This window comes from Panthera uncia, chromosome E3, assembly GCF_023721935.1.
Source record: "Panthera uncia isolate 11264 chromosome E3, Puncia_PCG_1.0, whole genome shotgun sequence".
In the NCBI taxonomy this organism is placed as follows: Eukaryota; Metazoa; Chordata; class Mammalia; order Carnivora; family Felidae; genus Panthera; species Panthera uncia.
The window spans coordinates 9,004,867-9,022,953 of NC_064815.1; the positions used below are offsets into that span (position 1 = coordinate 9,004,867).

At 40.3% G+C, this 18,087-nt stretch overlaps 1 pseudogene; it reads left to right on the forward strand.

Moving 5' to 3' along the window:
* Positions 1–12,631: 12,631 nt before the first annotated feature.
* Positions 12,632–13,239, forward strand: LOC125928636 (60S ribosomal protein L15-like; annotated as a pseudogene).
* Positions 13,240–18,087: the final 4,848 nt, after the last annotated feature.

Below are 18,087 nucleotides of genomic sequence, written 5' to 3' on the forward strand. Positions count from 1 at the left end.
TCCTGGGTCCTAAGCTGCAGAGTGTGGTGACTCAGAGTAAAGAACTCCATGAAGGAGCTGTGGGTGTGACAGGTCTGCCGATGTAACAGGCTCCCCCACGAGCCAGCTTGTATGTGACAAGACCAGGGTTTCAGCCCAAGTTCTCTGGTTCCAAGTCTTTCCCACCTAAGTATATAGGCTGTCCTGCCTTGCGAAGTTAAGGAAAAAATAACAACCAACAGATTGAGCACTGTATGCCAACCACCATTCTAAATTTATACTGAGTATCTCGATTAACCCTGAACACAACCCCTCTTTAATTATGCCCCTTTCACCAAAGGAAAACTCATTCAGAAAGATTAAATAATAGCCTCAAACTTATACTCCTAGTAAGTGCCAAAAAGTGATGTGAACCCAGGCCTGTTTGGGTTTGTAAAGGAGGAGGGGAAGGAAGACGGAGAGAGACTTTTGCAGGTAGAAAGCTAAGAACTACCTAGAAGTCCATCCAGCATGGAAGCCACTGACTGAATGTGGCTACTGAGCCCTTGATATGTGGCTAATCCAAAGTGGTGGGCCATAACTGTAAAATACACACCAGATTTCAAAGATTTTTTTACCAAATAGAATGTGAAATCTCTCATTAATGTTTTACATTGATTACATATTCAAATGATACTATTTTGAACATTTTGAGTTACAGAAAACATACCAGTAAAGTTAACTTTACCTGTTTTTTTTTCTTTTTAAACAGTTTTGTTGATATATACTTCACATACCATATAATTCACCCATTTAAATTGTGTAACTCACTCATTTTTAGTATATTCACAAAGTTGTGCAACCATCACCACAATCGATCTTAGAACATTTTCTTTTTTTTTAATTTTTAAAAATTATTTTTAAGTTTTATTTATTTATTTATTTTGAGAGAGAGACAGAGCATGAGTGGGGGAGAGGGAGAGAGAGAGGGAGAGAGGGAGAGAGAGAGAATCCCAAGCAGGTACCACACTGTCAGTGAGGAGCCTGATGCGGGGCTCAAACTCACAAATGGTGAGATCATGGTCTGAGTGGAAACCAAGAGTCAGATACTTAACCACTTAACCCACTGAGCCACCCACCTGCCCCTCTTAGAACATTTTCATCACCTTAAAAAGAAACCAGTTACTCATTAGCAGTCACCCCCCATTTCCTATTTCCCTCAGCCCTTGGCCTTAACTATTCTACTTCCTGTCTCTATGGATTTGCCTGTTCTAGATATTTCATAGAAATGGAATCATATAATATACGGTCTTTTGTGTCTGGCTCCTTTCACTTAGCATGTTTGCACAATTTATACTAGGTGTCAGTGCTTGGCTTCTTTTTATTGCCAAATAATGTTCCAATGTGTGGATAGACCACATCTTTATCAGTTGATAAACATTTGAGTTCCCTCCATATTTTGGCTATTTTGAGTAATCCTGCTATGAACAGTGATGCACAAGATTTTGTGGAGACATGTTTTCATTTCTCTTGGTCTTTTTACTTTTCTAAACAGAGTGATCAGAAGATTTTAATCTACATATAAGGCTGGCATTATATTTCTACTGAAGAGCACAGACTCTGATCTCTCACCCTGGTTCTGACAAATGTTGAAATACACAGACAACATAAATGCTCCACCACAGCAGCCCTGCCTGCTGGCTCTGACCTCAGCCCCCTGCCCACCAAAGCTAGGTGGTTCCCAGCTTAACAGAGGGCTAGCAAAGTACTGAGGCAGCTTCCATCAGGTGGGGGCCTCTCAACAATCCCAATTTCAGGGACCCAACAATAACTCAGTTCTGCAAGCTCAATGTGAGCAACAGAGGCACTTGAGGTGGTTAATAATGGGCAACCTTCCATTACAAAATACTGGCTATCTAACAAACAAAATACATTCCGAGATAATTTGCCTATGAAAAGTGGTCAGGCTCTCTACTTCATGTGCACCAATTTCCCCATGAAGCACCAAGAGTGAGTAGCTTGAATTTCTGGGTGGCCTAGATTCCTTGGTATCCAGTTAAAAATAACTATAGTTACAATAATTGGTTAATAGGTACACAATATAGAAAGAAGTAACTTGTGACATCAAAAAATAAAAGCGGTGGGCTCAGTCGGTTAAACATCTGACTTTGGTGCAGGTCATGATCTCATGGTCTACTCCGTGAGTTGGAGCCCTGTGTCGGGCTCTATGCTGACAGCTTAGAGCCTGGAGCCTGCTTCAGATTCTGTGTCTTTCTCTCTCTCTCTCTCTCTCTCTCTCTCTCTGCCCCTCCCCCATTCGCGCTCTGTCTCTCTCGAAAATGAATAAACGTTAAAAAAAATTAAATTAAAAAATAAAAGTGGAAGAGTGAAAGGATAGTTTTCATATGCAATCTAAGTTTAAGTTGTTACTAGCTTAAAATAGGCAGTTATAAGTATAAGATGGTTACAAGTGTATCATATAAACCTTACGGTAATCACAAAGGAAAAAACCTATAATAGGTACAAAAAAGAAAAAGAGAAAGGAATCAAACCATACCACTATGCTAAAATCATCAATTCACAAAGAAAGACAAGCAGGAGAGGAAGAAAGGAACAACAGAAGAACAAAAATAATAACGATGACAATAATAATAATGAAAAAGAAAATAAGATTGCAATAGTAAGTCCTTGTATATCAACAATTACTTTAAATGTAAATTGGGGTGTCTGGGTGGCTCACTGTGTTAAGTGTACAACTTCTGTTCAGGTCATAATCTTGTGTCTTGTGGGTTTGAGCCCCACACCAGGCTCTGTGCTGACAGCTCAGAGCCTGGAGACTGCTTCAGATTCTGTATCTCCCCCTCTCTCTCTCTCCCCGCCCCCTTTCGTGCTGCTCTCTCTCAAAAATAAACAAACATTTAAAAAAAACTTTTAAAAACTAAATGTAAATGGGCTAGATTATCCAATCAAAAGGAATAGAGTAGCTAAATGGATTAAAAAAAAAAAAAAAAAGACCCAATATATGCTGCCTACAAGGAACTTACTTTAGCCTCAAGGACACATGTAAGTTGAAATAAAAGAAATGGAAAAAGATATTCCATGCAAATGGAAACTAAAAGAGAGCAAAGGTAGTTATATCAGACAAAGTAGACTTTTAAGTAAAAAATAGGTCATTGTATAATTACAAAGGGGTCAGTTCATTAAGAAGATATAACAAGTATAAACAGATATGCATTTAACATCACAGCACCTAAATATATTAAGCAAATAGCAACATATCTGAAGACAGAAATAGACAGCAATGCAATAATAGTAGTAGGTATCAATTCTCCATTTGCAACAACGAATAGATCATCTAGACAGAAAATCAAAAAAGAAATATTGGACTTCAACTACATTTTAGGCCAAATGGATGTAATGGACATCTACGGAGCATTCCATCCAACATCAACAGAATACACATTCTTCTCAAGGGCAGATCTCTCCTGGAGAGATCAAATGTTAGGTCACAAAACAAGTCTTAACATATTTAAGAAGACTGAAATCAAATCAAGTATCTCTTCCAACCATAATGGTATGAAAAAAGAAATCAATAAAAGTGGGAAAGCTGGAAAATTAACAAATATGTGGAATTAAAAAACACTCCTAAACAAGCAATGGGTCAAAAAAGAAACTAAAAGGAAAGTCAAGAAACATCTTGAAATAGGATGCCTAGCTGGCTCAGTCAGGAGAGTAGGTGGCTCTCTTTTTTTTTTTTTTTTAATGTTTTTATTCATTTTTGAGACAGAGAGTGACAGAGCATGAGCGGGAAAGGGGCAGAGAGAGAGAGAGACACACAGAATCTGAAGCAGGCTCCAGGGCCTGAGCTGTCAGCACAGAGCCTGATGCGAGGCTCAAACTCACAGACTGTGAGATCATGACGTGAGCTGAAGTCGGATGCTTAACCAACTGAGCCACCCAGGTGCCCCAAGTAGGTGACTCTTGATCATGAGTGTAACTCATGCAGTCATGAGTTCAAGTCCCACATTGGATATAGAGATTACTTTTTAAAAGTTTTTAAATTAAAAAAAGAAATTAAAAAAACTAAACTTATGGGGTGCCTGGCTGGCTCAGCCAGAGGAGCATGTTGATCCTGATCTTGGGGTTGTGAGTTGGATGTAGAGATTATATAAATCAATCAATCAATCAATCAATCAAAGAAACTTTAAAAAAAGAAAAGAAAAAAAGTCATGTAACAAAAATGGAAATGCAACATACCAAAACTTACGGGATTCAACAAAAGCAGTTCCGATTAAACGCCTACATTAAGAAAAAGGAACAACCTCAAACAAGTTTACAACTCAAACAACTAGAAAAAGAAGATTAAGAAAAAGCAAAAGATAAATCAAATAAATAAAGTCATAAATGAAAGAGACGGTAACACAGAAATAGAAGGGATCAAAGAGACTACTATGAACATTTATATGCCAAAAAACTGGGTAAACTAGAAGAAATAGATACATTCCTAGAAATACACAATCTACCACAACTGAACCATGAAGAAATAGAAAATCTGAACAGATCTGTCAGTAGTAAGAAGACTGACCAGTAATCAAAAATCTCTCACCAAAGAAAAGTCCAGGACCAGATGGCTTCAATAGCAAATTCTACCAGGAACTTAGAGAATTAACACCAATTCTCCTTAAACTCTTCCAAAAAGTTGAAGAGAAGGAAATACTTTCAAAATTATTTTCAAGGCCAGCATGACCCTGATACCAAAACCAGACAAGGACACCACAAGAAAAGAAAATCACACACCAATATCCCTGATAAGAATAGATGCAAAAATCCTCATTGAAATATAAGCAAATCAAATTCAACAGCACATTACAAGGATCATACACTACGATCAAGTAGATGCATCCCTAGCCTGCAAGGATGGTTCAACACACACAGGTTAATAAATGAGATATACCACATTAACAGAATGAAGAAAAAAAATCATATGATCACGTCAATAGATGTATTAAAAGCATTCAGCATTCTTTCAGGATAAAAACTCTCAACAGATTGGGTATAGAAGAAATGTACCTCAACATAATAAAGGCTATATATGACAAGTCTACAGCTAATATCATACTCAAAAGCTTTTCCTCTAAGGTTAGGAATGAAACAAGGATGCCACTCTCATGACTCCTATTCAATATAGTACTGGAAGTTGCAGCCAGAGCAATTAGACAAGAAGAAATAAAAGTCATCCAAATCAGAAACAAAAAAAATTGTCTCTGTCTGCAGATAACATGATATAATATATAGATAACCCTAAAAACTCACCAAAAACCTGTTAGAATAAATGAATTCAGTAAAAATTACAGGATATAAAATCAATATACAAAAATCAATTGCATTCTATACCCTAACAACAAACTATTTGAAAGAGAAATTAAGAAAGCAATCTCATTTACAATAGCAGCAAAATAATAACATACTCAGGAATATATTCCACCAAGGAGGTGAAAGACCAGTGACACGGAAAATTATAAGACAATAATGAAAGAAAGTGAAGAAGTCACAAATAAATGGAAAGGTATCCCATGCTCATGGATTGGAAGATTTAATATTGTCAAAATATCAAAAAAAAAAATGTCCATACTACCCAAAGCAGTCTAAACATTTGATGAAATCTCTATCAAAACTCCAAAGATGCTTTTCACAGAAAAAAAAAAAAAAAAAGAATTCAAAAATGTGTAGAGAACCACAGAAGATCCTGAATAGCTAAAGCAATCTTGAAAAATAACAAAGCTGGAGGCATCACACTTCCCAATTTCAAACTCTAATGCAAAACTATCAAAATAGAATGGTACTGGCATTAAAACAAACACAAGATCAATGGAAAAGAATAAAGAGTCCACATATACAGTCAACTAATCTTTGACAATGGTGCCCAAGAACACACAATGGGAGAGGGTTTGGGGAAAACTGGGTAGCTACATGCAGAAGAATGAAACTGGACTCTTTACTCACAAAAATTGACTTGAAATGATTTAAAGACTTAAATGTAAGCCCTAAAACTGTTAAACTCCTTGATGAAAACATACCAAAAAATCTCCGTGACATTAGTCTTGGCAGTGATTTTCTTGGCTATGACACCAAAGACATAAGCAAAAAAAGCAAAACAAACAAGCAGGACTACATCTAACTAAACAGCTTCTGCACAGCAAAGGAAACAATCAACAAATGAAAAGGCAATCTAAAGAATGGGAGAAAAATTCACAAACTATTCTATCTGATAAGGGGTTAACATCTAAAATATATAAGGAGCTCATAAACTCAATAGAAAAAAAAAAACAATCTAATTTTAAAATGGGCAAAGGATCTATATAGACATTTTTTTCTACATAGACAGTTTTCAAAGGAGACATACAAATAGCCAACAGGTATGCGAAAATGTGTTCAATATCACATTCACTCATCACCAGGGAAATGCAAATCAAAATCACACTGAGATATCACCTCACACCTGTCAGAATGGCTGCTGTTATCAAAAAGAGAAAAGAATGAGAATGCAAGCTGGTGCAGCCACTCTAGAAAACAGTATGGAGCTTCCTCAAAAAACTAAAAATAGAACTACCCTACGACCCAGCAATGGCACTACTAGGCATTTATCCACGGAATACAGGTGTGCTGTTTCGAAAGGACACATACACCCCCATGTTTATAGCAGCACTATCAACAATAGCCAAAGTATGGAAAGAGCCTAAATGTCCTTCAATGGATGAATGGATAAAGAAGATGTGGTATATATATACAATGGAGTATTATTCAGCAATCAAAAAGAATGAAATCTTGCCATTTGCAGCTATGTGGATGGAACTGGAGGGTATTATGCTAAGTGAAATGAGTCAGAGAAAGACAAAAATCGTATGACTTCACTCATATGAGGACTTTAAGAGACAAAAGAGATGAACGTAAGGGAAGGGAAACAAAAATAATATAAAAACAGGGAGGGGTACAAAACAGAAGAGACTCATAAATATGGAGACAAAATTGAGGGTTATGGGAGGGGTTTTGGGAGGAGGAATGGGCTAGATGGGTCAGGGGCACTAAGGAATCTACTCCTGAAATCATTGTTGCACTAATGCTAACTAATTTGGATGTAAATTTTAAAAAATAAAAAATAAAACAAGTTAAAAAAAAACAGAAAAGAGGACAAATGTTGGTGAGGACATGGAGGAAAGTGTAACCTTGTACACTATTAGCAACACTTAAACTAGTACAATCATTATGGAAAATGGTATGGAGGTTTCTCAAAAAATTAAAAGTAGAACTCATATGATCTAGCAATTCCACTTCTGGCTATATATCCAAAGGAACGGAAATCATTATCTGGAAAAGGTATCTACTCTCCCACATTCACTGCACCATTATTCACAATAGCCAAGATACGGAAACAACATAAGTGTCCATCAACGGATGAATGGATTTTAAAAATGCAATATGTATATATAAATAATGGAATACAATTTAGCCATTAAAAAGAAGAAAATGCTATCATACGCAAGAGTACGCATGAACCTGGAGAGCATTGTGGTAAGCCAGACAGAGAAAGATAAACTCTGTATGGTATCACTTATATGTGAAACCAAAAAAAAAAAAAAAAAAAAAAAAAAGTCAAACTCATGGAAACAAAGAGCAGAAGAGAACAGTGACTGTCAGGGCCTCAGGAGCATATATCAAATGATCACGTTGCATAGATGATGGCATAAGAGGAGAAATGAAGGAAAAGAAGGATAGCTGGCTGAGTTGCCCTCAAGAAGCCTACATTCTCATGGGACAGAATGGAAAGAGAATTAAATGAACCTAATCTGTGGGCTTCCCAGACATGGCCTTTCAACGAGCCTGGTTTAAACTCCATCTCAAAGGCAGCAGAGGTTTCTTGTTTGTTTGCTTGTTTTTCCTGATTAGCCCAGGCAGAGCACACTGGACTATACACACTGCTCTGTTCCCTTCATATTTTTTGTTCACTGACTCCAGGCCCAACTAAGCTCTGCTAAAGATGTGGCTTATCTGACCTTGTCCAAAGCTGATAAATGGAAGAACAAAGAGGAGGCCTAAACTCTCATCCCACAGTTGGTGGATAGAATTCAAGAATTCACCCCTGGTTTGCAAGGTCAAAGGCTCCCAAACTGCCATTTAGAGGCTCCTAATCCAAGAATGAAAACTTAACGGCCTGCACAGACAAACAAGGACAGTGGAAAGGGAAGACGTGACAGGGATCAACTACTGAGAGAATCCAGACACCCTCCACCAAGGAAAATCCCACTTGTAAAAATAAGAGGATTATTTAGCTGTGAAATTTGCTTAATAAGTGAATAGGAAACTTATTTTGATTCCCAGGGAAAAAGCCAGACATTCAGTAATGCAAATTCCCACTCAGCCAGGATCCAAATAAGCAGAAAATATGAATCACTAGATTCTTTCCTCCAACGGCAGACCCACATTCTATTTCATGGGAAAGAAACAAAGAAAATCAAAATCTCTGACATCTGGATTTTGCTCTAACAAGCAGACTTCCAGAGTGGGTTGAGGAGGGGGCTGCCCACATTTCCCAGTCTCTACTGGAGAGCCCCTTGGAATCATGTGCAGAGAACCAGCTACATATCCTGTGTGTTCTCCTGTGAACCTCTCAGATCCTTTAAGGGCTAACAGAAGAGCCTGGCTCTTGACCAGGCACTTACACAAATGTATAATCAGTGCTCCAGTGGGGACGAAACACAGGGACTGAGGGGCAGAGGGTAAGGTCAACTCGCCCAATTGGGGCTGGGGCGGAATGAGGAAAGGCTTGAGCAAATGCTCCCTTCACAAGAACAAAGATGTTCGTGTTTGTTCTAAGATCCTCCAGTTCAACAGGTAGTTGCAAAACATGGCTTTCCCCACTCTCCTTTAGAAGTGGTGGGCATGAGAGCTGGAGAAAGCCTCACGTGTATGTTTGGGTTCTGATTCTGATACTAACAACTGTTAGGATTTTCTGAACACTCATCTGTTCCAGACCCTATACTAAGCACTTCCTATGTCCACTCGTTTTACCCTTACAATGAGCCCATGAAGCCAGTGTGGTGGTGAAGATAGTTGCCAAGCTCTGTATCAGCCTCCACCAAATACTAACTGGATGACCAAGTGTCTTGCCTTTTCTGTGCCTCCACCTATAAAATGTGTGTAATACCTGAAACAAATATTATCCTATATGTTAACGGACTGGAATTTAAATACAAACTTGAAACAAGGGGTGCCTGAGTGGCTCAGTCGGTTAAGCATCAGGATTTCGGCTCAGGTCATGGTCTCAAGGTTTACAGGATCGAGCCCCCCGTTGGGTTCTATGCTGACATCTTGGACCTGCTTGGGGTTCTCTCTCTCCCTCTCTGCCCCTCCACGGCTCACATGCACACACGCTTTCTCTCTCTCTCTCAAAATAAATAATCATTTTTTTAAAAACTTGAAAGAAAAAAACTGTGTATAATAATAGTACCTACCCCATAATACGACATGAAAATTAGATGAGTTACTACACAAACAGTGTCTGGAACAGAGTACGTAGAGTACAAGTATGGCTATCATCATCATCATGCCTTTTCACAGACAAGAGAACCAAAGCTTGAAGGTAAAAAGGCTAAGCTGTTCCCCCACAGGTCCGTCCCACTGTCAGGCTGTCAAGTCCTGCCCTCCCCAACATTCCCACTCAGATAGCAGCTAATTACATTCTACAAGCCTGCCCTTTGGATGCCTCAGGAAGTGGGGACACTACATCTTCTCTCTGCTTTGAGAGCAATCTGCTGGAAGCACAGGTGGGCACAGACTTCCTCTCCCTGGGCACCCACACCCCTGCCCACACCACCACCTGCTTGGCTGATGCTGCGCGCCCCCAGGGGCTCTCCACAGTTCTCCCTGTGCCATACTGTACTCTTTGCTAAGAGGATACCGACGTGCAGCCCCATTCAAACTGGCCCATGTTGTTACTTTAACAGCCAGACAGAACACATCAGGCACCACTCCTCAGTGTCACCACACATGTATACACTTGTTCTAAACACATTCCCATCCTCACAGCCCCAAAAGAGGCCTTTCTCTTTAGTGCAGGAAGGAAAGAAGAAAATGTTGGCTGGTGATTCAAGACTTTGGGTTCATTTTTCTTCTATGCCATTGCTCATGTTCCCCTCCACAAAGGAGAAAAAAAGAAACGCTGGCTGTTAAAAAGATCTTACACAATATAATAGAATTTGCTTATTCAAAAAAATAGTCCTTATCAGTTCCATTTCTATACACCAATAATGAAGCAACGGAAAGAGAAATCAAGAAATAGATCCCATTTACAATTGCATGGAGAACCATAAAATACCTAGGAATAAACCTAACCAAAAATGTAAAAGATCTGTATGCTGAAAACTTATGAAAGAAATTGAAGAAGACACAAAAATATGGTAAAACATTTCATGCTCATGGGTTGGAAGAACAAATATTGTTAAAATGTCAATACTACCCAAAGCTATCTACACATTCAATGCAATCCCAATCAAAATTGCACCAGCATTCCTCTCCAAGCTAGAACAAACAATCCTAAAATTTATATGGAACCACAAAAGACCCTGAATAGCCAAAGTAATGTTGAAAAAGAAAACCAAAGCGGGAGGGATCACAATCCCAGACATTAGCCTCTACTACAAAGCTGTAATCATTAAGACAGTATGGTGTTGGCACAAAAACAGACACATAGGTCAATGGAATAGAACAGAGAACCCAGAATTGGACCCACAAATATATGGCCAACTAATCTTTCACAAAGCAGGAAAGAATATTTAATGGAAAAAAAGACAGTCTTTTTAGCAAACGGTGCTGGGAGACTTGGACAACAACAGCAAGAAAAATTAACCTGGACCACTTCCTTACACCATACACAAAAATAAACTGAAAATAGATGAAAGACCTAAATGTGAGACAGGAAGCCATCAAAACCCTAGAGGAGAAAACAAGCAATAACCTCTTTGACCTCAGCCGCAGCGACTTCTTACTTGACACGTCTCTGACGGCAAGGGAAATAAAAGCAAAAATCAAGTATTGAGACCTCATCAAGATAAAAACCTTCTGTACTGCAAAGGAAACAACAAAACCAAAAGGCAACCGGTGGAATGGAGAAGATATTTGCAAATGACATATCAGATAAAGGGTTAGTATCCAAAATCTATAAAGAACTTACCAAACTCAACACCCGAAAAACAAATAACCAGTGAAGAAATGGGCAGAAGACATGAGAAGACATTTTTCCAAAGAAGACATCCAGATAGTCAACAGACACAGGAAAAGATGATCAACATCACTCATCATTAGGCCACACTGAGATACCACCTCACACCGGTCAGAGTGGCTAAAATTAACAACTCAGGAAACAACAGATGTTGGTGAGGATGTGGAGAAAGGGGAACTCTTTTGCACTGTTGGTGGAAATGCAAACTGGTGCCGCCACTCTGGAAAACAGTGTGGAGGTTCCTCAAAAAATTAAAAATAGAACTACCTATGACCCAGCAATAGCCCTGCTAGGAATTTACCCAAGGGATACAGGAGCGCTGATGCATAGGGGAACATGTAGCCCAAAGTTTATAGCAGTGCTTTCAACAACAGGCAAATCACAGAAAGAGCCCAAAAGTCCATCAACGGATATATGGATAAAGATGTGTTTTATGTATACAAGAGAATATTAGTTGGTGGTGAGAAAGAATGAAATCCTGCCATTTGCAACAATGTGGGTGGAACTGGAGGGTATTATGCTAACTGAAATAAGTCAGTCAGAGAAAGACAGACATCATGTTTTCACTCATATGTGGAACCTGAGAAACCTAACAGAAGACCATGGGGGAAGGGAAGGGGAAAAAATAGTTTCAAACAGAGAGGGAGGAAAACTCATAAGAGACTCTTTTTTTTTTTTTTTCAACGTTTTTTATTTATTTTTGGGACAGAGAGAGACAGAGCATGAACAGGGGAGGGGCAGAGAGAGAGGGAGACACAGAATCGGAAACAGGCTCCAGGCTCCGAGCCATCAGCCCAGAGCCCGACGCGGGGCTCGAACTCACGGACCGCGAGATCGTGACCTGGCTGAAGTCGGACGCTTAACCGACTGCGCCACCCAGGCGCCCCCATAAGAGACTCTTAAATACAGAGAACAAACTGAGGGTTGAAGGGGGGTAGGTGCAGGGGAGAGGGGAAAATGGGTGAGGGCATTGAGGGCACCTGTTGGGATGAGCACTGGGTATTGTACGTAAGCGATGAATCACAGGACTCCACCCCCGAAACCAAGAGCACACTGTATACACTGCATGGTAGCTAACTTGGACAGTAAATTATATTTTAAAATATAAATAAAAACTAAAATTAAAAAAATAAAAAATATATATTTAAAAAATTTTAAGTTTATTCATTTATTTTGAGAGAGAGAAAGCACAAGTGGGTAAGGGGCAGAGAGAGAGTCTAGAGTGAGAGTCCCAGTCTCCGTGCTGCTAGCGATGCGGGGCTTGAACGCACGAATCGTGAGATCATGACCTGAGCCGAAGTCACTTAACCAACTGAGCCACCCAGGCGCCCCTCAAAAAATATTTCTTGCTTTCCTTCTGGTGGAAGGATAAGCCATCAGCTCCAGGATAAGCCCAAAATGGGTGCTTAGAAGCACATCCAGGAGATACAGAGGAAGAAGCAGTCGGGCGTAATGCGCTTTCTTCTCAGGCTGTGCTGCAGGCAGTATTGCCAGCTCTGCTCTCCTTGCCCACCGCCCCCCCCCCCGCCACAACACAACCCGGTAAAAGCGCGCAGACTGGGGTACAAGGCCAAGCAAGGTCATGTCATGTATCAGATCTCTGTGCAGCGTGATGGCCCAGTTCCTAAGAGTGTGACCTATGGCAAGCCCGTCCATCATGGGGTTAACCAGCTCAAGTTTGCCTGAAGCCTTCATTCTGTTGCCGAGGTACAAGCCGGATGCCAACGTGGGGCTCTGAGAGTCCGGAGTCCTTTTACCGGGTTGGTGAAGATTCCATGAAATTGTTATCCTCACTGATCCGTTCTGTAAAGTGATCAGAGGAAATCCTGACTCCCAGTGGATCACCAAACCAGCCCACAAGCACAGGGAGCTGGGAGGACTGACGGCAAGCCGCAGGCCTCAAGAGCCGTGGCCGTGGAAAGGGTCACAAGTCCCACCACACTACTGGTTTCTCGCAGAGGCCATGGAGAAGACGCAGTACTCTCCAGCTCCACCATCCCTGCTAATATAAGTAATGTTTGTAAAATAATGACCTAATAGACAATTCGGGACAGCCAAAAAAATAGGTTTCTTGAGGGCCTTCACTGTGCAAGGCACTGTACCAAGTTCAAGATTCCATGTGTGCTGACAGGAGCGGTTTCTGCCCCATTTAAAATAATCCCTGTAATACAACAAACACTTCTTGTCACCTCAGGATGTACTGTCCATGTACCTTGAAATAACAATAACTCATCATTTCACTGGCCCAGTGCCTTACTGGCTCCTGGGGGTCTACACTTTCTGCAAAGTGCTCTGAAGTATTTCTGGGAGTCCCCAGGTGCTGCTTTACGTGGGGTCACAAAGGAGCCCTGCTCCATGAGGAAGCATCTGTTCCACGAGGGGCTGCCTCCAATGTCCTGAGGACCTTCATGGGTAAGTTCCACAGCAACCTGGGAGAGAATGACTGTCTCCTCTTCTGTGTCTTATACTCTGTGAGATGGCTCCCAAATGGGGCTTATGAATTTTAGAATAACAGATTTGCAAAGTTTACATTCAACCCTTCTGTCCAGGAACAGATCTGGGAATGTCCCCAACAGACTGCACCAAATGACAAGGCCAAACTCAGAAACACCCCTTTTCTTGGATTAACAGGGCCATGGGGTTCTTTCCTAGGCCTCTGACGGTCTCACCACCCCACCCCCACTTATCAGACATATGAAGACACGTTTAAATCCCACTAAGAGGGAACCCCAAATATACCTGTAAAAAACGCCACTTCCAAAAACAGCACAGACCTCACTGCTGTTCGAGGCAGGGTGGTAGACATCCATCACATTTTCAGGCTGTGTAGCACCTCTTTTTATTTTTTCATTGAGGTAAAATTCACAGAACATAAAATTAACCATTTTAAAGTGTACAGTTCAGTGGCATTTAGCACATTCACAAAGTTGTAAAACCATCACCCCTTCCATGTTCCAAAACATATTCGTATCCACGAATGAAATACCATACCCATTAAGCAGGCATCCCATTCCCCGCTCTTCCCAGATTTACCTATTCTGGATGATTCATATACGTGCACCAATACAATATATGACCTTTTGTGTCTGGCTTCTTTCACTTGGCATGTTTTTGAGGTTCATCCACATTACAGCATGTATCAGCACTTCCTTCCTTTTTATGGCAGAAGTGATAGTCCGCTATCACTTCAGATTGTTTATCATGCCATGGACATTTGAGTTGTTCCCACAAGTTGGCTCTATTGTCAACAGTGTATGAACATTTTATACAAGCATTTGTTTAAATACGTGTTTCCAATCCTTTGTATATATACAAAAAATATACCTCAGAATATGTACATTAGAGTGATTGCTGGGGCATACAGTAATTCTGGTTTTAACTTGTTGAGCAATTACCAAACTGCTTCCCACAGTGGCTGCACCATTGCATATTCCCACCCGCATTGTCTGAGGGTTCCAATTTCCTCAGATTCTCACCGACACCTGTTGCTTTTTTTCTTTCTTTATAGCCATCCTATTGTGAAGTGGTATCTTGTCGTGTTTGGACTGGCATTTCCCTCACAGTTAACGATGCTGAGCATCTTGTTTCATGTGCTTGTTGGCCATTTGTATATCTCTTTCACAGAAATGTGTATTCAAATCCTCTGCCCATTTTTTAATCACCTAGTCTTTTTGTTGTTGAGCTATAAGAGTCCATTATATATTCTGGATACTACGTGTTAATCAGATACATGAGTCTGCAGTATTTTTTCCCATTCTGTAAGAGGTCTTTTCACTTTCTTGACAATGTCCTTTGATGCATAAAAGTTTTAAATTGTGATATTGTCCCATGTATCTATTTTGTTGTTGTTACTGCTGCCTGTGCTTTTGGGGTCATATCTAAAAATCCATTGCCAAAGTCAAAGTCATGAAAACTTACCATATTTTCTTCCAAGAGTTTTCTTTCATTTTAGCTCTTACCTTTAGATCTTTGATTCATTTTGAATTCATTTTTGTATATGATGTGAGTTCAAGGTCCAAGCCCCGATGTGGGGCTCAAACTCAAACCGCGAGATCATGACCTGAGCTGAAGTCAGACGCTTAACTGACTGAGCCACCCAGGCGTTCCTCAAGGTCCGACTTTCTTTGCACATGAATACCCAGTTGTCCGGCATAACTTTTTGAAGAGACTATTCTTTCTCCATTAAATGGCTTTAGTACCCTTGTCAAAATTAATTGGCCATAGATGTATGGTATCTGTGTGTGTGTCTCTAGACTCTCATTCTATTCTACTGATCTGATTGTCTTTACTCCTTCTGGGACTCCCATTCACACAGATGTTAGTATTCTTGATGGTGTACCACAGGTCTCAAGCTCTGGCCATTTTTCTTCATTCTTTTCTCCTTCTGCTTCTCAGACTGAATAATCTCAATTGACCTACCTTTAAGTTCACGGATTCCTTCTCCTGCCTGCACAAATCTGCTACTGAGCCTCCCTAGTGAATGAGTTTTTCCTTTCAGTTATACTCTTCAGCTCCAAAATTCGTATTTGGTGCCTTTTTAAAATTCCTGCCTCTTTATTGATATTCTCTATATGCTCAGACATTGTTCTCCTGGTTTCCCCGAGCTCTTTGAGCATATTTAAGACAGTTTAAAGTCTTTGTCTAGTAAGTCCAATATCTAGGCTGCCTCATGGACAGTTTCTATTTTATGTAGCAACTCTAGAAGTCAGATTTTCCTTCCTCCCAGGGTTTACCATTGCCTATTGTGAGTTGCTGGTGTTAGCTTGCTTACAGACTTTCTCAACTATTTGTATTGAGGTCTGTGCTCTTTACCACTGAACTCTGCGTTCCTTTAGCTTATTAGGATAAGATAGCTGGTATCTTAGTTACCTTAAATGCCTGCAGCAAACAAAAGAAAGAATTTTTTTAAGGAAAGAAAAAAATACTCTCCTGTATCTTTGCAAAATGGAACCATGTCAGGGCTAACTCCTTGAACGTTTATTCTGGCTGCTTACAACTCTGCCTTAGCTTCACTCCCTCCTCACACAGAGCCCAAAGCCCAGCAAGACATGAAAGCTTCGAGTCTTCTTAGAACTTTGCCAAGTATGTGTGTCTCACTCTTAGTCTGCACATGGCTTTCTTGATTCCCAGGCATACACAGAAGCTTCCAAAAGCTCTATTCCCACATAGGTCTGTCCCAATCTCTTCTTTCCCAGGCTTCTTGGTCTATTACTTGTCCCAGGTGTTTTTCCAGGCCACTGAGGCCAGTACCTGTGCCTTTAAATGCTTTCAGCAAAAGCCACCTGGAAAGCCATGACAGCCCTGGGGATGCCCTGAGTGAAGAAATAGGAAGCCTTTCCACCTGTCCTTGAGAGAGGCACCATCCAGACAGCTGGACACCCACAGCCACACTCCTTGAGAATAAGTTCTATATTGCTTCTTCTGGCACTAGCAACCAGCACCAGACATTTGGGCACCCTTCTATGGCCATTTTAAAATGCCACAGCACTCTCACCATAAAGCAGCAGTTTCCCTCTTCAAGCTTCCCCTTGTTTTCAGTTTTTGACTAGATTTCCGAGTTCTTCAAAAGCTGATTCTGACAGTTTTTGCCAGTTCATTAGTTGTACTGGGAGAGGGACGCAGCCCTGGATTTCTCTATTCTACATTTTTGGTTCCCCAGCACCTTTTGAGCACTCTGTGTTTGGAGAAAATTCCTGTCTGGAGTCTAAAGATCCCCAGGGTGGAGGCCAGGGACTTGTTTCCCCAGGTTCCTTCCAGCCAGTAGTGCACTTAGATCCTACCAAGATTGGCCCCGTATCTCAGAAATACGTTAAAAAAAATAAACATACGAAGGAACAGAGGGTGCTCTTGTCACTCAGGATCATGTGCTCGGCACTGGCTCTGCATGATCTGTAATCCTCAACATCCCATTGCATAACTACCACTGTTCAGGCCCCAAGGAATGATCGCTTCACCTCTTGCCCTAAAATCTCTCAACAAAAGGCAACTGTATCTAAAGGTCACAAAGGTTCGTGGGTTCCAGCCTCTGCCAATGTCGTAGACACAAAGTGCTTCAGAGGATGAGAAGGAAGTACTGAAAATGCACTTAGGTAAGAGAAATGACAGATTAATTAACCTCTCGAGTGGCATGCATGCATTAGATTCTAACATAACAGCAATGCTGAGCATCCATTTTTCTGTTTCTCTTGATGTTCTCAGCTGTCCTCAGCTTACTGTAGCCAAGGAACATTCTGTAATTTAAACAATTTATATCACTAATTTGTATGTATGAGATCTAGACACAAGATGTGTGAAGTGACACCAGTTCTTTACATTAGCAACTACATTGACACTGAATACTAGAACTACAAAAACTTGTGTAACAAAATTACATAAGATTAAATTTTGAAAATATTATTTAAAAATTTCAGCTTTATACAACTTTCCTTTAAAACTTTGATACCTATTACTTATATAATACTTTGTATTTTGCCCTGTAATAAAAAATTTTTTTCAATGTTTATTTATTTCTTTTGGGAGACAGTGCACAAGCAGGGGAGGGGCAGACACAGAGAGAGAGACAGAGAACGCGAGCAGGGGAGGGATAGAGGGAGAGAGAGAACCACACAAGTAGGCTCCACACCATCAGTACAGAGCCCGAAACGGGGTTCGATCTCACACAACCATGAAATCATGACCTGAGCCGACAAGAGTCAGATGGTTAACCAACTGAGCCACCCAGGTGCCCTTGCCCTATAATTTTAATAAATACTTTTGAATATTTTAGAAAACCTTACTGACGTTTCTGAACATTTAAATTTTTAATTTTTTTTTTACATTAACCTTCATTTACATTTTCTCTGAAAATAAATTCA